This window comes from Trachinotus anak, unplaced genomic scaffold, assembly GCF_046630095.1.
Source record: "Trachinotus anak isolate AG129_WGS33_773 ecotype Australia unplaced genomic scaffold, CSIRO_AGI_Tana_v1 ptg000028l, whole genome shotgun sequence".
Lineage (NCBI taxonomy): Eukaryota > Metazoa > Chordata > Actinopteri > Carangiformes > Carangidae > Trachinotus > Trachinotus anak.
Window position 1 is genome coordinate 10,856,428 of NW_027273879.1, and position 6,000 is coordinate 10,862,427.

Consider the following 6,000-nt stretch of genomic DNA (forward strand, 5'->3'; position numbering starts at 1 on the left):
AATGTGGTATTTTCTTAAATATTTCATTCTTGAGTGCAGAATCATTTGCAGTATGGTTGATTATTCAGACACATCTCTACTTTCTCACTCCTACAAAACCATTTCAAAAATATTAGCCTGGACTTACAGAGGAGAAGCTGCAGTGCTCTGCTTATAGATTTACATTACATTTACTCATCTGGCAGATGCTTTTATCCAAAGCGACTTACAAGTGAGGGACATCAATAATACAATGACGCATATAATGTCCTTATATTCCAAAGATAATATGTTGTAAAGTTATCTGAGCCACAAAGACTTTTTAATCATATGGCCTCCTTTTGAGTAAAAGTATTATTTGAGATAGAAAAAAGTGCTTTTATGTGTGTGGGGTATGTGAAGTGTGCAAAAGGTGCCAGGAGAAATAAAACGAAATGCACCTGTGCCTCACAGTACAGAGTCCTGATTTTATAGATAGATAGATAGATAGATAGATAGATAGATAGATAGATAGATAGATAGATAGATAGATAGAAATACAAATACAAATATAGATTTAATAGAAACACAAATCTGATCATTTGAGTTAAGTGCATTTCCAAAATTAAACCCAGTTTTTTTTTACTTTCAGTTTGAGAATAACTACAACTAATGCAACATAGTTAACTATTGAATTAATTATGTGTTTACATTTAAAATAGCATAAAAGTGTACTCATATATGACATGTCATAGAAAAATGTTCAAATGTTGCTGTTGTATAACTAATGTGTCACAGGGAAGTCAGCAAATTTAAAGTACTAAAGTCAAGCTGGTGATGTATGAGGGCGTGACTCATGGGAGGTGATGAAGTCGTGACCTCACCTGTACTGAGCTGATCGTCCAATCTACTGACAGTCTGCTGACCAAAGCAAGATTGCTTTGTGTTCTTTGGTGTTTTTGATGTTGCAACACACAAGCTCAAATCTCCAGATTCTCCAGATAGCCAGTCTACCCTTAAGCTGTGAAAGTGGCACAAGCCTAGACTGGGAAACATGGCTCTCATGAGGATCTATTTCCAAACTTAACTCATTTTACCTCAGCTGGAGGATGACCCAGTAGAAGAGAATCAACACAAAGAAAAGAAACCACAAAGCTCCACCCAAACATCTTAGTTTCAGCCCTGCAGATAGACGCAGCAGTCAGCAACAAGACTGGGCACGTGGGCTGGTAGATTACCAGGTCTGCAAGCCAGAAAGGAGGAAGGTAAATTTGATAACCATGAGCTAATTGCACATGATCACAGATAGATAGCCTGTGGGGGGTCAAAGCCTTGTCATTTATTTGAATTACCTGGTGCAGGTGGTATCAATGCTGCTGTATCCAACTATTTGTGTTATTGTTTGTGCTGGAAGTCTCTTTCCACATCATGCAAGCATTTATACTTTCTGAAGGTATGTGAGGGTCAAAAGACACCACATCTGTGAGATCAGGTTATATATTTTTTTTTTTTTTTTTGGCCCTAATCTCCTAATCTCTTTTTTTGCTCTTAATAGTCTTATGACCCCTGTTGAGCTGCAACTACTGTCACCACTTGGCTCTAGGGTCATGACAGAGGAAATGCTCACAGATGTACTGGGAAATCAAACAAAACACTAATACAATCACAATTATTTAAGGAAAAATGCAATTACACATACTGACTAAATATATGAAATGGTCATGGTCAATGGTGAATCAGTAGATCTTTGCTGAGAGGATGCATGAATGTGTCGTGCAAATATACTATAAAATGAAGATAGGCGCAGCCAAACCAAACAAAACAAAAGGTGTGGTGGAGTAAGAGAGGGAAAGAATTGGGATGACTGATCTGAAAAGCATTCTGGACGGCGTGGCCAGGAGCATCCAGCTGCTCTAACACAGTCTTCACCTGCCAGGTCCTGAAGGAAGACACAAAACAAGCAGCAGTTCAGGACACAAACATACAGGCCATGGCAGAGGCTAAGGGCCTTCACTCTACAGTACTGATAGTACCCTCAACAACATGTGGTCCGCCTCGACACTCCCTGGTGGCCAAGTGTGGCAGTTGCTGGCCAAGGTGCTGAATGTGCTCTGGCAAAGCTGGCATCGACTGTCACTGTCCAGGGTGCTGACCCTCAGCTGGGGCGGGACCCTGGAGAGCCATACGAGTCCTGTGACATGAGAGTGAGCACTGCCGTTGCAATTTTTTTCCCTTAGATGATTTTATTTCGAGTGGTTTTCCGGTCTAGGGTTTAATATATAGATTTTAAAGCCATTAAAGGGAAATTTGTGATTTTGGTCTATACAAATAAAATGGCCTCAGCTTTGCCTTATGTAGTGCAGATTACACATAGTGTACGTATAGTAATTGACCAGACTACATACAGTGTGTATTTAGCATATCTAATATGTGTCAAATGTGCAGTAAATCAATGATGCATATGTCATTTCAATGCTGAAGGAGAGCACATTTATGATTTAAATGCACTGTGTCCAGTGCTGCCTCCATGGCTAGTTAAAACTTCAACACAAGGGGGAGATGGCGTTATCTATTTTCAGTTGTAAAGCTCTCGGCTCTTGTGATCACTGACGAAACATCATCACCAATATATAGGTTTGGTGGCTTTTTTGGCACCTATAATGTATACCTCATTCAAGACAGAAATTAGCTGAAATTGTTAAATATTAAATATTAAAAGATTTAGAAAAAATGACTCTTTATTTCAGTGGGAGAAGTTCATGTCATTGCCCCACCATTTGTGAACAGCAGGGATATTACAGAGTAACTAATGACCTTTACATGAACAGTAAATTTAAAACCTAGCCAGAAAACACAAGTATGTTAATGTTAATTAATGTTTCATTAGCTTGGTGTCACAACAACATGACCTATTTTTTTTTTTGCTGTCATCACAGGGTGCAAATACCTTCAGCGCTGCAATCATAAAAAGATGTTCAGTAATTTAGTTTCTTTTCAATCAAAGCCAGTGAATCTCAATAAAATTGAAGTCAGTGTGTCATGATTTATGTTGAAAAGCACACAGAGAAGGAACAGGGGCATATTTTGCAGGACACATTCGTTGTGTTCCTATAAATAGTGCATGTTCATTATTCTGCCCTGTGTTATACCAGCACCCCCACTCACCCGTGCCAGCCCATGTTCACTCGAATCGGCCATCCTGCACCTTTACAGCTCTTACTCCACGGGATCATTCAGTCACAGGCAATTTTTTTCACTTTCCGGAGCCTGTAACCTTTTTATTCCTCAGAAGAATTATTCATGATCCCGGAACAGTTACTCATTTTGTGAATTACCATTTATTCACAGGCTGATAGACAGATGAGTGACCAAAAAAATTTTTTTTTTCTCCCTCTGAGGCACAAATAGTTCCAAAATAATTTTCATCTGGATGAATCACCCCTGACGAGGAAAAAAGGATGAAATGTCACAAGGATTACACACGATTGCACACGAGTATGATGCTAGAGTACATTCAAGATAATTTGGATTATGCACCAAGAATGCATCATTACAAAAATATGCACTTCTACCAAGTCATGCAATACTTTTATGCAGCTATTTTCTCAGGATGAGGAGATTCAAACTGCTGATTCATTCCTGAATTCTATATGAAAATTTCATTCAATTTTCATTTTTAATGATGTTCAGGAATCAAGTTAATTCTAAAGTATATGTGTATATAATGTATTTAATGTTTGTGGTTCATAACCTTTTGTGTGTGAACATATTACATCAACATTATCTGTGCTTGTCTTATCAGAAAACACAAGGGTTCGGCCTTGAAAAAACATCATGCATTGAATCATTTTGCTTTTTGTTGTTCATTGGCAAAGATTCACTAGTAAGTTGTTTCAAAGAGAAAGTCACACACTGTGTCTGAAAAACATGAGGCACAGTAACACTGATTGAACTGCCCCAGCCCTCCATTTATGGAGATGAAACCATTATTGGAGTGGGTGGAAATTAAGCAGTTTAAGCTCAAAAGGAATTAACAACTCCCTCGTACAGCTGTGGCTGATTGGAAATAGGCACATGAACACATCACCATGTCCTTTATTCCTGCCCGTCCATACAGTCATTTCAAGAAAATGGACTCTTTGTTTTTGACAGATTGTCAGTCCAGTAAGACCACTGAGCTATCGGTGGTCTGTCAAGTGACAAGTGACTAAAAAGCACTTGAGTTTCAGGTGACAGAGTTGTGTAAAAAGCAAATATAATACAATTGACTGTCTGTGTTACCGTTAATCAATTAAAGTACCTGCTGAGATAAAAGGGTTCAGGGTATTTGGACCAATCTTGGCTTTGAACTTGGCCAGCACTGGGAACATGATTGATGAGGTTTAGAACAGACAAGAATGCAGATTAAGAAAGGCCTAGTTATTGACGGGAAGCTCCCTCACTGCCCTTAGATTCGTCCTCATTTAATTCCCAGCATACAGCAAACTTTCACAATGATTCAGTTTGTTCTCTTGAAATTGAATCAAAAGCTGGCACTCAAACTTGTTGCGGTTTCCTTCCTTGCCACTCACACTGAACCAGATTGTACTGGGTGTAAAACTATGATTGAGACACGGGGGAACCAGATGCGACAGATGTGGGACAGATGTCTTTTGATTGTGACAAAGCACATAAATGCAGACATACAAAATTAATGCCAGTATCCAAGGTTCACCCAGCAATATGTGACACAGAAAACGTATACCCACAGATACACATTTGTTGGTGTCTTTGCATAAATGCACATCCCAGCATGCATTTCACCAGGGCTCTGGAAACCGCAATACAGCCTTAATTAGAGTTATTAATTACATCTGTGCTTTTCCTACTGTGACATGTCTTATTAAAACAAATGTTAAGAACCTGCCTCGCCTTCCATAGTGAATGTATTAGTGTTGTTTTAACAGCTCATACTTTTAAAAACAAAGATTATAAAATGACAATTCAATAATCACTAAAGACAAGAAAGCTGAGAAAACGTATCACGCTGGTACTTCTGTGAAATGAACCCATGCACAGACAGTTGCCTCCTCTTAGCCTCCATTTCCCAAGGAAGTTACAAAGAAAGGAAGAAAGAGCCACAGGAGAGCATGTTAACAGGAAAGCAGAGAGAGGCGTTACACAAACACAGGGCTTTTAAAGCCATAAGGTCAAGTACACCACTTCTTCCAAATTTGTGTATCCACACAGTTAAACACACACATACATACACACACACACACAACCTCTCCGTGAATATCTGTTCATCTACCATTGTGCCTGCACTGATTGTTTCTCTGTAATCAAATTTTTTTTCAAAGTTTTGTGTCTTTTTGGGATGTATTTGGTGCTGAAAATGTGAGGCACAAACTGGGACTAAGCAAACACTGGTTCTGTAATTTATAAAAAGCAACGGCTCTTGCCACTGCTGTTTACCAACTGGGCTACAACTGATGATTATGATAGTGATGACGATGCCTCACTGCTGTACAGGTAATTGATCATTATAATATATCAGTGTGCTGTTTATTGATTTGGGTTTTTTAATACAGTTGTACCATCTGAACTGAAGTAAACATAGAGTCTTTAAGACTTGACAATGTCATCTCTGAAGGCAACAGCAACATTATCAATATATTCATTACACATCAAGAATATGTGGTGTTCTATTATTATAGTTACATTAATGACAGTTTAAGCATCTATTATTGCAAAACATTGTATGACACTAACAGAGATCTGACACTAACATAGAAATTCAAGTTCCAGGATTCAATTTGACTGAAAGTTAAGGTTATGAGAGACTGACTAACTTTGTATTTAAATATTTGATTATTAAATGAGTGACGTGCTGTTGTTCAGTGGGGTATTCACTTCATCATCATATCAGTCTTTCATCTGCACTTGAAACTTGAACCTTTTGCCAAAGTCCATTAGTTCCATGTTCCAAATTCATTAGACGAGTGGGCAAAATGTTTTGATGACTCAGACGAGGGAGCTCTTTCTTCACCTTGTAGCCCCCCC